The sequence below is a fragment of the Amblyraja radiata genome, chromosome 10 (assembly GCF_010909765.2).
Source record: "Amblyraja radiata isolate CabotCenter1 chromosome 10, sAmbRad1.1.pri, whole genome shotgun sequence".
Classification (NCBI taxonomy): domain Eukaryota; kingdom Metazoa; phylum Chordata; class Chondrichthyes; order Rajiformes; family Rajidae; genus Amblyraja; species Amblyraja radiata.
This window is the reverse complement of record NC_045965.1, coordinates 37463401-37479601: the sequence shown is the minus strand read 5'-3', so window position 1 is coordinate 37479601 and position 16201 is coordinate 37463401. Positions and strand designations below refer to the sequence as shown.

The 16201-nt window shown below is 40.3% G+C and overlaps 1 pseudogene; it reads right to left on the bottom strand.

Annotated features, from left to right (window-relative positions):
* Nucleotides 1-14748: 14748 nt before the first annotated feature.
* LOC116978173 lies at nt 14749-14857 on the bottom strand (annotated as a pseudogene).
* Nucleotides 14858-16201: the final 1344 nt, after the last annotated feature.

The following is a 16201-nucleotide window of genomic DNA, read 5'->3' as shown; positions in this document are numbered from 1 at the left end:
TTCCCATCCTCTTGCAGCCATGTCTCTGTAATTCCCACAACATCATGCCGACCAATCCCAACTGAGCCTCAAGCTCATCCATTTTATTTCTTATTATTCGTGCATTCATATTTAACACTTTTAATTCGGTATTCACCTCCCCTCTCACACCGGTTCCTAGTTCACCTGACCTTACCCTCTTATCCCTTCTTAAACATTCCGTCCCATTAATTCGGGTGTCTTTCGTATCTTTTCCTGTACTCTCTTTCCGTTTAACTCCATCCTTATACTTACAATTTGGCGACCCCTCCCCCCCGCTATTCAGTTTAAACCCACCCGTGTAGCACTAGCAAATCTGCCTGCTAGAATCTTGGTCCCCCTCCAGTTAAGGTGCAACCCGTCTCTTTTGTACAGGTCACCCCTACCCCAGAAGAGATCCCAGTAAGGTCACCCAGTAAGGCTGAGGTTTTCTGACCCTTTATTTTCATTCTGATAATCTATCTATATAATATTAAAACTCTGTGGCTGCTGGCTGGCTGTGTTTCTGCCTCATGTGGTTGCCAGCCTGTGGGTGCCAGCCTTTGATTCGTTGCTACGCCAACACCAGACCCACAAACGCCCAGAACTTTTCCATTTCGGTAGAGATTTCACTTTTCATTCCAAGTATCCACTCCTGATTAAATGTTGTCATGTTCATGTACACATTTTTTAATAAAATCCTTCTTCCCCCCCCCCCCCCCCGCTCACTCATCTTGTCGCTTCCTGCTGGCCAGCGACCATAACGGCTGCTGGCGCACGCATCTCGCCTCAAAGACGCCATTTAAAAACAGCCACACTGCTTAGTCCTGAACGGCTTGAGTTGAAGGACTACGTCTCCCGTGGGGGCTACGGGTAGTGAACGGCTGCGTTGGTGGAGCAGACCCAATGGGTCTGCACTTGGTCTAGTAGAGTATAAAAGTGTGTGCATATTGTAGGTACTTCCACAATATTGTTGATGAAGGAATTCCAATATTATGTCTTGGAAGTATCAATAACATATACCTAAATCAGGATGGTAAATAAAATGCAGAAGAACTTCAAAGTGATTGTACTCTCATGCACGTACAGCCTTTTCCATCTACCACACCTGTATTCCAAAGAACTGAAAAATATTTGGTATGTCTCAATCTGTACAATCTGACAAGAAATGAAATGCAAATTTTCTAGCTCATAGTCATAGGTAGAGTCATACAGCAGGGTAAATAGTCCAACGATAGACACAAAATGCTGGAGTAACTCAGCGGGACAGGCAGCATCTCTGGTGAGAAGGAATGTGTAACATTTTGGATCACGACCCTTCCTTCCTACTGGGGAAAAGGACCCTTTGGCCCAACCTGCCCATGCCGCCCAAGATACCCCCATCTACACTAGTCCCACCTGAGAGGGTACTGACATGGATAGAAAATTGGTTGGCAGACAGGAAACAAGGAGTAGGGATTAACGGGTCCCTACTCTGTGCAGAGGATGCTATGTGCGGAGGATGTTATGAGGATGCAGGGTGACTTGGACTGGTTGGGTGAGTAGGCAGATGCACGGCAGATGCAGTTTAATGTGGATAAATGGGAGGTTATCCAATTAGGTGGCAAAAACAGGTAGGCAGATTATTATCTGAATGGTGTCAAGTTGGGAAAAGGGAAACTACAACGAGATCTGGGGTTCCTTGTTCATCAGTCACTGAGAGTAAGCATGCATGTACAGCAGGCAGTGAAGAAAGCGAATGGCATGTTGGCCTTCATAACTAGAAGAGTTGAATATAGGAGCAATGAGGTCCATCTGCAGTTGTACAGGGCCCTAGTGAGACCACACCTGGAGTATTGTGTGCAGTTTTCATCTCCAAATTTGAGGAAGGGCTTTCTTGCTATTGAGGGAGTGCAGTGTAGGTTTGCGAGGTTAATTCCCGGGATGGCGAAACTCTCATATGTTGATAGAATGGAGCAGCTGAGCTTGTATACTCTGGAATTTAGGATGAGAGGGTTTCTTATTGAAACAAATAAGATTATTAAGGGTTTGGACACACTGGAAGCAAGAAACATGTTCCCGATGTTGGGGGAATTCAGAACCAGGGGCCACAGTTTAAGAATAAGGAGTAGGCCATTTAGAACTTAGATGAGGAAAAATATTTTCACACAGTTGTGAATCTGTACAAATTTTCCTCAGAAGGCAGTGGAAACCAATTTTCTGGATGCTTTCAAGAGAGAGTTAGATAGAGCTCTTAAAGATAGCGGAGTCAAGGGATATGGGGAGAAGGCAGGAACGGGGTACTGATTGTGGATGATCAGCCATATCGCAGTAAATGGCGGTGCTGGCTCGAAGGGCCGAATGGCCTACTCCTGCACCCATTGTCTATTGTCTATTGACCATGTTTGGCTCACATCCTTCTAAACTTTTCCTATCCATGTTCCTGTCCAAATGTTTTTAAAATGTTATAATAACTGCCACAACTTCCTCCTCTGTCAGTTCGCTCCATATAACCATCACCCTCTGTGGAAAATATTGCCCCTTAGGTTCCTTTCTCCTTTCTTTCTCCTCTTACCTTAAACCAATGTCCTCTGGTTCTTGATTCCCCTGTTCTAGATTTTAAAAAACTCTTTGTATTCAGATTCTAAGGGATGATCTTATGGAGGTTTAGAAGGTCATAAGAATCTCTTAATGGTCTTATATATATCTACAAGATCACTCCTTAGCCTTCTGTGGTCCAAGGAATAAAGTCCTAGCCTGCCCAACCTATGCTTATAGCTCAGGCCCTCAATTCCTGGCAACATTCTCATAACTCTTCCGTGCATTCTTTCCACATTAACAACATCCTTCCTATAGTAGAGTGATCAAAACTGATTACACTACTCCGAATGCAACCTAACCAATGTCTTATGTAACTGATAAGATCTCAACTTATGTACTCCATTCCCTGACTGATGAAGGCCAATGCACAAAAAGCCTTATTTATTTATATTTATTTATTTATTTATTTATTAGTTATTTATTTCGGACAGAATAAAAGAATAAAAAGCAAATGTGAAACAGCATACAAAAAACAAAACACAAATATTTATAAAGTGTCATAAACAATATCTATAAATAAATGAAATCATATGTGTCCGAAAAGGAGCAGGGAGAAGCCAAAGCTTATTAATTCCCACCCCTTATTCAACTGCTTGTAATTATCTCATACAAATTTAGCAGCTATATGTACACCATATGTACACCAGCCACTATATGTACACCAAATTATTTACTTGAACACTAATCAAATATTTACAAAGCCATACAAAAAAGAAAAAAAGAAAAAGAAAAGAAAAAACCCGCAAATACTATACAGTATCTTAGTCATATTTACAACCCATCACTCTATAATCACCCTTCCCAATACAATCAGTATAACAAATATCACAATCATATATCCTCATCCCAATATCCTTTTACACAAGTGTTTTTGTACATCTTTTTAAACTGAATTATGCTTGTGCTAAGTTTTATCTCCTGTTCCAGACCATTCCACAAATTCACACCACAGATTGCTATGCACATACTTTTAAGAGTTGTTCTGACATTGAGTTTTTTAAAATTATGTTCCCCTCTCAAATTATACCCACCCTGTCTTTCAATAAACAGTTTTTGTATATTTCTTGGAAGTAAATTATTTCTTGCTTTGTACATGATTTGCGCAGTCTTAAATTTAACCAGATCAGTGAACTTCAATGTATGTGACTTTAAGAATAATAAATTGGTATGTTCAAGATATCCAACGTTATTGATAATTCTTATTGCTCTTTTTTGTAATGTGCATAATGGCTGTAGGTTGGTTTTGTAGGTGTTAGCCCATATCTCCACACCCTATTGACAACCCTATTTACAATGCCATCCATAATGTTTGGGACAAAGACCCATCATTTATTTATTTGCCTCTGTACTCCACAATTTGAGATTTGTAATAGAAAAAAATCACATGCAGTTAAAGTGCACATTGTCAGATTTTATTAAAGGGTATTTTTATACATTTTGGTTTCACCATGTAGAAATTACTGTGTTTATATATAGTCCCCCCCATTTCAGGGCACCATAATGTTTGGGGCACATGGCTTCACAGGTGTTTGTAATTGCTCAGGTGTGTTTAATTATCTCCTTAATGCAGGTAGGTATAAGAGAGCTCTCAGCACCTATTCTTTCCTCCAGTCTTTCCATCACCTGTGGAAACTTTTATTGCTGTTTATCAATATGAGGACCAAAGTTGTGCCAATGAATGTCAAAGAAGCCATTATGAGACTGAGAAACAAGAATACAACTGTTAGAGACTTCAGCCAAACATTGGACTTACCAAGATCAACTGTTTGGAACATCATTAAGAAGAAAGAGAGTACTGGTGAGCTTACTAATCGCAAAGGGACTGGCAGGCCAAGGGAGACCCCCACAGCTGATGACAGAAGAATTCTCTCTAAAATAAAGAAAAATCCCCTAACGCCTGTCCGACAGATCAGAAACACTCTTCAGGAGTCATGCGTGGATTTGTCAATGACCACTGTCCGCAGAAGACTTCATGAACAGAAATACAGAGGCTACACTGCAAGATGCAAACCACTGGTTAGCTGCAAAAATTGGATGGCCAGGTTACAGTTTGCCAAGAAGTACTTAAAAGAGCAACCACAGTTCTGGAAAAAAAGTCTTGTGAACAGATGAGATGAAGATTAACTTATATCAGACTGATGGCAAGAGCAAAGTATGCAGGAGAGAAGAAACTGCCCATGAACCAAAGCACTTCATCTGTGAAACACAGTGGTGAGGGTGTTATAGCCTGGGCATGTATGACTGCTGAAGGTATGGGCTCACTTATCTTCATTGATGATACAACAGCTGATGGTAGTAGCATAATGAATTCTGAAGTGTATAGACACATCCTATCTGCTCAAGTTCAAACAAATACCTCAAAACTCATTGGCCGAAGGTTCATTCTACAGCAAGACAATGATCCTAAACATACTGTTAAAGCAACAAAGAAGCTTTTCAATGCTAAAGAATGGTCGATTCTTGAGTGGCCAAGTCAATCACTCGATCTGAACCCAATTGAGCATGCCTTTTATATGCTGAAGAGAAAGCTGAAGGGGACTATCTCCCAAAACAAGCACAAGCTAAAGACGGCTGCAATACTGGCCTGGCAGAGCATCACCAGAGAAGACACCCAGGAACTGGTGATGCCCATGAATCACAGACTTCAAGCAATAATTGTATGCAAAGGATATGCAACAAAATACTAAACATGACTACTTTCATTTACATGACATTTCTGTGTCCCAAACATTATGGTGCCTTGAAATGGGGGGACTATGTATAAACACCGCTGTAATTTTTTACATGGTGAAACCAAAATGTATAAAAATGGCCTTTAAAATCTGACAATGTGCACTTTAACTACATGTGATTTTTTCTATTACAAATCTCAAATTGTGGAGTACAGAGGCAATAAATAAATGATGGGTCTTTGTCCCAAACATTATGCAGGGCACTGTATCTGTGACACCACTTTAAAGAAAGTGAATCATAGAGGCCTCTGCTCTACAACACTGCCATTCACTGTGAAAGGTTATTTAATACCAATGTCAAAAGGCATCTTAAATGCCAATATTGTATCCAATTCTTGATGTTCTCTGAGAGTTTCATTTTGTTTAACAGGGTTATGACAAGTCCTATAATTAAAATGTGTTATCGTCATTTTGTTTATACTTTATTCAGTGAAAATGCCTGCATCAATAAATACTTGATTACTTATTGGTATGTGTAGCATGTGTCAATTCTTGCAGCGTGATACATTGGGTGAGGCAGACCACTGGGCTGTTTATTTTTCTCTTGTACTTTCCCTGGTTTTCATCCACAACTATTGAAATAATTCCAGTATATATAAAAGGGACCATTTCCCCTTAAGAGCCAAAAAATCAATATTTACATGAGTTCCCTGACAATGATGAATGCTCTTTAACAGGGACGGAGCAAAGTTTTAATCATTTCAATCCTACATGCTGCATTCTTTGGGTGGGGAGCAAGGGATAGAAAATTCAAAGTTCAAAAAGAAAAACATCAATTTAGTCCATGGGGTTGTGACTTAATTTTGAGTGATGTAGGTAACTGAGTTGGCTGTGAAAATATTTGGAACAAAGCCACTGATGACAGCGCAGAAAAGGAAAGCATTATCTATTTAGTTTACATTTCTTTACTGTTTTTAATGCAAACCATTTCCAAATGGACTGTGAAAGTACGTAAGCAGTATGTACTTTTCACACCATGGGTAGGATTTCTGTCATAAATCTAATTTAAATAGAGAGCGCTTATGAGCCAGTAACTCAAATGTACTTTGTGAGAAATTACTGTAATCCAAGTAAATTCATGCTGAAATCAAAAATTATTCATAAGGTTTTTTATTAATGCCAGTATTTTGATTATACACCCTGTAGCGCCATTAACATTAGAAAAACTTCCCAAATTACCACAAATATATAAACAGTCAAAAATTGACACTATGCTGAAAGAGGTATGAGATGAATAATTACGTTTGGTCTCACCCAAATTTTCCAGAAGAGTTAATGCAAATGTTAGAGGTGGAGAGGTAGATGGAATGTAGAAAGAAAATTCTAATGCTTGGGTCCTGAACATTTATCAACATGATCATCAATGGAGTGGCGAGTAAAGAGGTTAACATAACAACATAAGAAATAGAACCAGGAATAAGTTGTAGGTTTGAATTTGGCTGGTGTTCAATAAAATCATACCTGATCCTTTATCTTGCGTGCGACTGAAAATCCCGATGGACTGTTAGCCACTGCCATATCCAAGCAGCAGGCCTGGCTCATTCACTGCGGAATCAGAAACCCGCTTGGAGAGGAAAGCCACTAAGCCCAGGTCCTACTCCCCAAGGGCTGGAGAGGTGGAAGAAGTCTGCGGTTGTGGCGGACGCAAGGGCTGGTAAGAAGAACAGGGTGTCTTACCTCCCATGCCCACAAGGTTGGCTGTGGGTGGTGCCCCAGGGCTGAAGGCTGAAGGTTGACAGGTGAGGAGAGGGACGATGGTTCGCTGGATGATGCGGAAGGAGGCGACAGCTGCAGCTGGTACTTTGAAAATGGTGCCAAAACATGGCAACTCTTGCATTTGGACTCAGTGGACTGTTTCTATATAGACATAAAAAGCTGGAGTAACTTAGCGGAACAGGCAGCATCTCTGGAGAGAAAGAATCGGTGACGTTTTGGGTCAAGACCCTTTGGTCCCGCTCTCCAGAGACGTTGCCTGTCCCGCCGAGTTACTCCAGCTTTTTGTGTCTATCTTCGGTTTAAACCAGCATCTGCAGCTCCTTCCTACACATTAATGTCAATAAATAAGAGTCGGTGTTGGGCATCCTTGTTATCTAGATGTTCCATCGATGAGTGTAGGAGCAGGAAGATGACATCTGCAGTGGACCTGTTATGATGGTAGGCAAAGCAGTGGATCAAGGGTCAAACCTCTTGAAGCACTTCATGGTGGTGGATCTCAGAGCCACTTGACAATAGTCCTTAATTTTTATTTTAATGTTTACTTAACAGGCTCATGTTAATGGAATCCTGGTGTAGGTGGGCTGCAGGAGAATCGGGAGATGTTAATATATAAAAGAATAGGTTGCAGGAAAATAAATGGGGGATTAGATCGATGGATTGTTCTCAGAGTCAGTGAAAACTCTATGGGCCAAATGGCCTCTTATTGTCATAGGAAATAATATGTGATGTTTGAATGACAAAGGTTTGAATGACAAAAGACAGAGGTTTGAATGGCAAAAGGGCTGAGCAGGAATGGAGGTAGGATATTTATGCTGATAAATAGACTGCATGAACATATGGAAGTTTGCCTGTACTCTGAGGTACAGGGTTAAAAGCCCAATAGTTGTATAAAGCAAGCAGGCAGAGCTTTGAGAACACTAGGGCAGAGATGAAGAATTGGGTGAAGTAAAATTATTCTTTTTTTAATTTTGGATCTTCCTTTTACAAAGTTTATTTAGGATTTCTGTAAACCACGAAAAAACAGTGGAGAGCCCCAGTATTCAACAGGTGTTCTGCCAAGCTCCTACTACCTTATGTGACATTTGTGCTTATTCCATACAAATGAGTCTGCAAATCCATTGGGGTTAGAATAGCAAGGTATTGAACATGACATCTGTAATGTGGCCTTAGCTGTGTTGCAGGTAAGTATTAAATGTGCTATAATATTTTATCAATCAGCAGATGGCAGCATCATCCTTCTTAATAATATAAATGAAACCATTGGTTTAGTAGCACTATATAGAAAATTAGTTCATTTTTCAGATGCAGATTATTTGCCAGAAATCTAATTTTCCTTGCCTTGTCTCCCTTTATGTATACTGTCTGTTTCTACCATTTTCTGTTTTTATTTCCAATAATTGCATTTTCATATTTAAAACATGCCTTCTCATCCATATAGAGGCACAAGGAACTGACCATGCTAGAATCTTGAGCTGGACATAAAGTGTTGGAGGAACTAAGTGGGTAAAGCAGCATTTGTGGAGGAATGAATAGGGAATGTTTCGGGTTGGGACCCTTCTTCTGACCTGAAATGTTGCTTGCCCACATGTCGTGTAACCCACTGAGTTCCTCCAGCACTTTGAGTTTTTCTCTTCCATATAATTGTTCCATATTCAAGTCACATACAGTATTGCACCTCATTTTTATCTGGAGGATACTGGGTTTTGGAGAAACACCCACGTACTGTCCTGACCTCCAGTGCTGCCTGCATGGATGAACAAGTGCTTTCTAGCATAGTACAGGAAGGTTAACCTCTTATTCGTAAATTAAGTTTCCTAGTCTTGATGACTTGTGACTGCATGGAATTGCTCTGGATCCTCTGTTTTCCTCCCATATCCTAAAGACATGGGCTGGTAGGGTAACTGGTCACTGTATATTGCTTGTAGTGTCTGGGTGAGTAGTGGAATCTGGGAGGAGTTAATAGAAATGTGAAGATAATAAAAATGTGATTGGTATCAAAGGGTGCTTGATAGTCAGCAGACTCAGTGGGCTGAAAGGTTCGTTTCCATGATGACTCTTCATGAATCCTTAAAGGCATTTGGGGATCCTCCTGATTTATGGTGTTTACTCTGACAGTAGAACAGCAGAACTCTCAGAGATAGAGGTCCACACTGATCCTTAAAATGGCGTAAACAGGTATAGAAACTAATCAAAAGTCTAATATAATATGGTCCTTTATATCTAGACATTAAAATTTACAATGATTGAAGTTTAGTGAGATTGTCACAGCTAGAGTGTATAATTTAAAATGAGAGTGATCTCTTACTGTAGTAAAGTTAGGAAACAATTTTTAACCAAATTGTAGTAGAAGTTTGGAATCTTTCTTGCAAATGTCAATTATAAAAGATGAAATAGCGGCAAATTTGGATAGCAGTAACAGGATCGGTCCGAGTCAGCATGGATTTACGAAGCAGAAATCATGCTTTACTAATCTTCTGGTAATGTTTGAGGATGTAACTAGGAAAATGGACAAGGGAGAGCCAGTGGATGTAGTGTACCTGGACTTTCAGAAAGCCTTTGATAAGGCCCCACGTAGGAGATTAGTGGGCAAAATTAGAGCACATGGTATTGGGGGTAGGGTACTGACATGGATAGAAAATTGGTTGGCAGACAGGAAACAAAGAGTAGGGATTAATGGGTCCTTTTCAGAATGGCAGGCGGTGACTAGTGGGGTCCGCAAGGCTCGGTGCTGGGACTGCAGCTATTTACAATATACATTAATAATTTTGATGAATGGATTAAAAGTAACATTAGCACATTTGCAGATGTCACAAAGCTAGGTGGCAATGTGAACTGTGAGGAGGATGCTATGAGGATGCAGGGTGACTTGGACAGGTTGGGTGAGTGGGCAGATGCATGGCAAATGCAATTTAATGTGGATATATGTGAGGTTATCCACTTTGGTGGCAAAAACAGAAGGCAGATTATTATCTAAATGATGTCAAGTTGGGAAAAGTGGAAGTACAACGAGATCTGGGGGTCCTTGTTCATCAGTCACTGAAAGTAAGCATGCAGGTACAGCAGGTAATGACGAAAGCTACTGGCATGTTGGCCTTCATAACAAGAGGAGTTGAGGAAAGGAGCAAAGATGTCCTTCTGCAGTTGTACAAGGCCCTGGTGAGACCACACCTGGAGTATTGTGTGCAGTTTTGGTCTCCAAATTTGATGAAGGACATTCTTGCTATTGAGGGAGTGCAGCGTAGGTTCATGAGGTTAATTCCCGGGATGGCGGGACTATCAGATGTTGATAGAATGGAGCGACTGGGCTTGTATACACTGGAATTTAGAAGGATGAGAGGATATCTTATTGAAACATATAACATTATTAAGGGATTGGACATGCTAGAGGCCGGAAACATGTTCCCAATGTTGGGGGAATCCAGAACCAGGGGCCACAGTTTAAGAATAAGCGGTAGGCCATTTAGAACGGAGATGAGGAAGAACTTTTTCACCCAGAAAGTTGTGAGTCTGTGGAATTCTCTGCCTCAGAAGGTAGTGGAGGCCAATTCTCTGGATGCTTTCAAGAGAGTGTTAGATTCAGTAGAGCTCTTAAAGATATCAGAGTCAAGGGATATGGGGGGAAGGCAGGAACGGGCTACTGATTGTGGATGATCAGCCATGATCACAGTGAATGGCGGTGCTGGCTCGAAGGGCCAAATGGCCTTCTCCTGCACCTATTGTCTATTGTCTATTGTGTATTTTCTATTGCTGCTGGGTAATTATTTAAAGTTGCTGTGAATAGATTTTGTTAAAGAGAGGTATTTAGGAATATGGCTAAAGATGGATATTTGGATTTGAGTTAAAAGTTACTGGCTATTTCATTGAATGATGGACATGGCTCAAGTGGTTGAATGGACTATTGCTGATCCCATGTCTCATGCCAAGGTAATGATGACATTTCAGGAGAATCCACAGAAATCTGCAGTTAATGAAATAGATGTACCCCGTCCTTTCTAAATATTGTTAGGAAATCTAAAGGTTTATTGCTGTATTTTAATCTTTTTTTAAACTTTTAAAATAATAATAATAATAATAATAACTTTATTTATAAAGCACTTTAAACAACTACAGTTGCCACAAAGTGCTGTACATGAGAAATCATGAACAAAAAGCTATTACAAACAATTAAAAACCATTAAAAACCGTACAACGAAGGACTATAAAAAACACACTAAAAATTAAAAGACATTAAAAGCACTAAAAACAGGAGCAATGCCTCAGCCAGTGTCGAAAGCCAAAGAATAAAAATATGTTTTTAGGGAGGATTTGAAGATGGACAGTGAGGAAATCAAGGAATAAGGGTAGGATCCATTGTACATTAAGATTTCAAAATTAATAAACAGAGAATACCACCTTTAGTTGTGGAATAATTTGCAAAATCTGCTCATACCAACGATTAGTATGTGAATGTTTATTTACACGAGGCAGTCCAAAAGAAAACTTTAAGGGAGCTTTCCTATTTGGAAGTGCACTTTAAATGTTTGTGCCTGTGGCAGTTTAAATCTAATGTTTCTTTGCTGTGTACCTGAAGTACAGAAATAACACAGTGGACTTATAGAAATATGTCTTGGAGCAAGGAGAATTCCACTGTGTTCCTTAAATTTCCAAATAAAGGTGTGGACATGCAGTAATACAATTTCATAAAAGAGGTACTCTCTCTGAACTGAAACCTGCTCAGACAACATTTTCTAACGGAACTGGAATTGATTGCCATCTTTAGGACATTCAGTAGCTTCCCTGTGTGGTAGGATTCAAGGAAATGAAGGGAACATTTTAGACAGATTCTTGGTATTTCTGGGCAATTGATAAGGGGCTATTTATACAAAATGTTGGCAACACATCCATTGAATCATTGGCAGTCATCACACACAAGTAACAGGATGATACAATTTGTGTTCATGAAGCAGGTCATTTTGTCTGCAGGATGTCATAGGTAAAAGATGCCTTGAGAACCATACAAGTCCTCTCCTTCAGTGTCTGGCTGGCCATAGAGAAAATGATAAATTTATCACCATGATTATCTCCGAGATTACAGATTACAGACTAGTTTTTGTTCATATACACCAGGAGTCAAAGAAATTCCTTGTTCACATGAAGCTTACAGAGTAAGCAGTGTAATACTAATGAATTAATAGTCAGATTAAACGAGAACTTACCAGTTCGAAGTTTGATCTGTATTTTATGAGGAGTAACGTTGAGGGAATACATGAAGAACCCGCCACTTCGCACGTGTGTCATTCTTCAAAGCAGCGGAGTGAATCACAGATACGTGTAATGACTTAAGCATAGTAAGATTAGAGAAAAGATACCAGTTGTGTTTATGATCAAGGGTGGGAGCGGAGGGCATGTATTCCCTCAACGTTACTCCTCATAAAATACAGATCAAACTTCGAACTGGTAAGTTCTCGTTTAATCTTACTATTTTACTTCGGAGTCACGTGAGTGACTACATGAAGATTTCAAAGCTCTGTGATTCAAGCCGTGGAACGAGTCCATCATCACGTCTGCCTTGGTTTTGGGGAGAATAGTGATAACATATTAAACATCAATATGATATATATAAATAACCATAAAGTTAATAATAATTGATAGCCCCTATTTTTTGGGGTAAATTATGGTACAGAAACTTAACAATGTTTCTGAAAAATTCCAGTTTCCATTACTGGTTAGTTATAATCCTTAGAATGTTCTTTCCGATGGCCATCCTGCAGTCCTGAGGATTTATCCATAGGAACCTCCAATTTAAATGCTGCCGACGTTGCTGCAGCCTGGTGGAGTGAGATTTTAACCCAGTTAGTGTTTACACCAACTTATGTCAATACTATGTTAGCCATTTAGCTGGCCTGGCCTGTTATTCTTTAATGAGGCTGTCTGTCGTTGATGAGAAGTTCCTCTTCTGTGCCACTTATGGTCTGGGTTTGTTCCATGTATATTTGTAGATGTCTCACAACACAGTCAATCATCTGTAGGGTAGGCTCTAAAAAATGTTATTTTAAGGCCTGCTGACCCCTGTCTGTTTAGTTCCCTATTTCCTGAATATAGAAGTGTAAGTTGCCAGGTGAACTGGTCAAGGTATCCAGCCTTAATTTGGTAGGGACTGAGTCCTTAGTGCCGTGACCTAAGCCATCAGCATGACAGTTTTGTAAAATGTCAAAACTGTAATGACAGCGCTGTGGCTGGAGCCCAGTTCTTTAACAACGTTAAGACGATGCTGATGTCCCATATTTGGGAATACCTGGTCTTTGGGGAATTCTCATAAAAAGTGTCCCTCATAAGCTGTTGTTCCGTTCTCTTGCCATAGGTAAGTAGATGGGCCACTTCTGGCACAGTTGATGTCACTAACACTAAGCCCCTGTAGGTTAACAAAGCTTCCAAACAGGCTGGATGATGTATTATGGTTGCAACACATCTCCCATTAGTTTATGTATTTTAGACATTGTCTTTAGGTTGATTGTCTGTGGCCCGCTGTGATCATGTCCATTGCTCTGGCCGTCTGTTTTGGATGGTGCTGCATGGTTCTAATCTCATTCCCTAATACCACCTAGAACCATGGTTGGGTAGGTCAGTCGGGTACTGTTAAAAACACCAGACGCAGAGTCTCGTAGTATTTCCCTTAGTACCCCCCCCCCCCCCCCCCCCCCTGATGAGGTTGCCAAATTGTGTTGGCCAGATTGTTACATGATGTAGATTCCCTTTCACCCATGTGGTTGATATGTGCTACCACAGTAGTGTTGTTAATTTATAATCTAATAACCTGTTTAATATATTCCAGAGCAACATGACTTTAGGCCATGAAAAAACACCCAACATTTCCAGGTAGTTATGCCCAGTGTTAATAATAATGATGCTTGCTGTGTTTTCCATCTTCCTCCACAGCTGGAGGTGGAATTGGTAACACACCGTCCTAGTGCATAGTATCCATATGTAGGACCATAGACTGGTTGCTGACAATGATAGGATTGGAGCAATGCCCAATGTTATCTTTCCACCATTTAGTTCCAATATGGCTTCTGTATGGCTTCATCATTCTATTGAAATGATCACCATTAATTTTAAGAGCTCATATTTTGGCCCTCTGTAAATCTTTATAATGTAAGGGTCTGAATTATGTGGCTGGAAACCATATGTTGCCAATATTCTTGCTACCAGTCTGATGGATGGTTTATCCTCATGTCAATGATTTTGCTGTATGCCACTATTAAGGTTGTAACCTCTGTTGGCAAAGTTACTGACATGAGGAACTGAGTTAATGGTGAACCCCAAATAATCCCTTTAGTTTGAAGGCTTTAATTTTGATTTAATTGGATGGATAATGATCCTAGTTTCCAAATAATTGTTAAGTGGCTGTTACCGTTTGTTCAGCCCGTCCTAAGTTTCCACACAATTAGTATGTCATCCAAAGAAGCCATTACCATTGTGTGGCTGGTTGTCATATTTTGTAAATAACCTAGGTGCTAATGTAAACACATTAGGTAGTGCTCTATACTGCTAGAGCTGAGCCATCCAATTAGATAAAAATAACGTCCGTGGTCACTTGTTATGGGTACTGAAATTGTAAGCATCCTTTGAATCAATGCTTGCCATTTTCGTTCTTAAAACGAATATACTTATCAATAGAAAAGGTTTCTGTTCTTAAAACGAATATATCGTTTTATTTATTTTTCACTTTCCCATCTATTTATTTATTTATTTAATTTTATGATATATGGTCCCTAGATAAGGGACATATCAGACATTTAAACTGATAAGAACAGATATTATACTTGATCTTAGCCAAAAAGCCGAGATCTGATCTATGATTGATGCGTCAAGCGCCATATCCTATTTTGTTAGGAAGGGAATGCGTAGATAATAATTCTTCCCTTGCAATGCAGCTAAAACCCCATCTGTTGCTGATGTCCAGTGTCTGTATCCCTTATGACATATTTGGTAATTGGTGATTATGTCTGGATACGAGTAGATCGGCATCTGGTGTTCCATATCGTGTAGAAACATCAGCAAATACTATAGCCCAACTTGGTGTTCTCCTCCAAATTCCTCTCTCGATATATCAGCTGGACTAGAAGATTATGTGTTGTAAAATTCTATTGTGTATCCCCGGATACTGTTTAAGATATGAGTGTCAAAAAGTTATTTATTCGATGTCTTCTCGCACCAACCTCCTTGCTTCCTTCTGGTTTTACTGTTTTCTTCTGGATCCCCGAGGCCGTGTGTTGTGGGTGTACACATCTTCCAGCATAGGGGCGATACCTTTGAGGATGATGTTTGGATGTTTAGATGAGCTCCAGTTTGGGTTCATTGTCCAACTCCTTGACCTTCTAGATAGGTCACCCCCAAATAAAAAGATTTTGCTAGGAGGTTTCGGGTTTACACAGGCCCGCGTCAATCCCGGTTGGATGTAACCAGATGATTAGTTTAGTACATTCAGGGATTTACAATCCCCGGTGGCAAGTGACAGCTATGGTGTCAGCTAATGTTTGCCCCTGCAGTAGATAGAAAACATATGGTCTATGCTGGCTTCTAACCTGGTTTGTAGATCTTTCCCAGTTAGCTTTACTCACAGCTGTACTGTTGTTCCCCCTGAAACATAGACAGACATTCCCGTGTGACTTCCCAGATGGGAATGGAATTTGTCAGTAAATTTTTGGACTGCTAAATCCTTCAGTCACAACATAAGTATTCCTGTATTTCTATCAGGAAAGGACCAATAATGCACTCTATGTACTTTGTGACTTAGAAAAGGCATCGCCTCATTGTTACAGCTCTTACATCTGTTTACCTGTCCAGGGTTTGCCCTAGACTTGACCCCAGCACTCTTCTGACAGAAGAGTCTACTGGGGAGAGAGAAGCATGATTATAGCCCTATAGAAAAGGTGCTGCTTCCTTCTCCCTGAGTCTGTCTTTTCCTCAACCACTTCCCTGTAATAGTAGAAGTGAAATACAGCCCTGTATAAGGTGCTGCTATGGGACTTACCCACTGGAGGATTTCTTCTTGGACCTGCATCGCTGCAAAACGGTATGTTCTCGCAGGTGCAGGCCCCGCAGTGCCAATGCGGTGCAGTGTACACGGCCACTGTGCCGCCGGTATCCCCGTTGGCCTGCGGTGCTCCAAAGCGCGGTGCAGTGCTCACAGCACT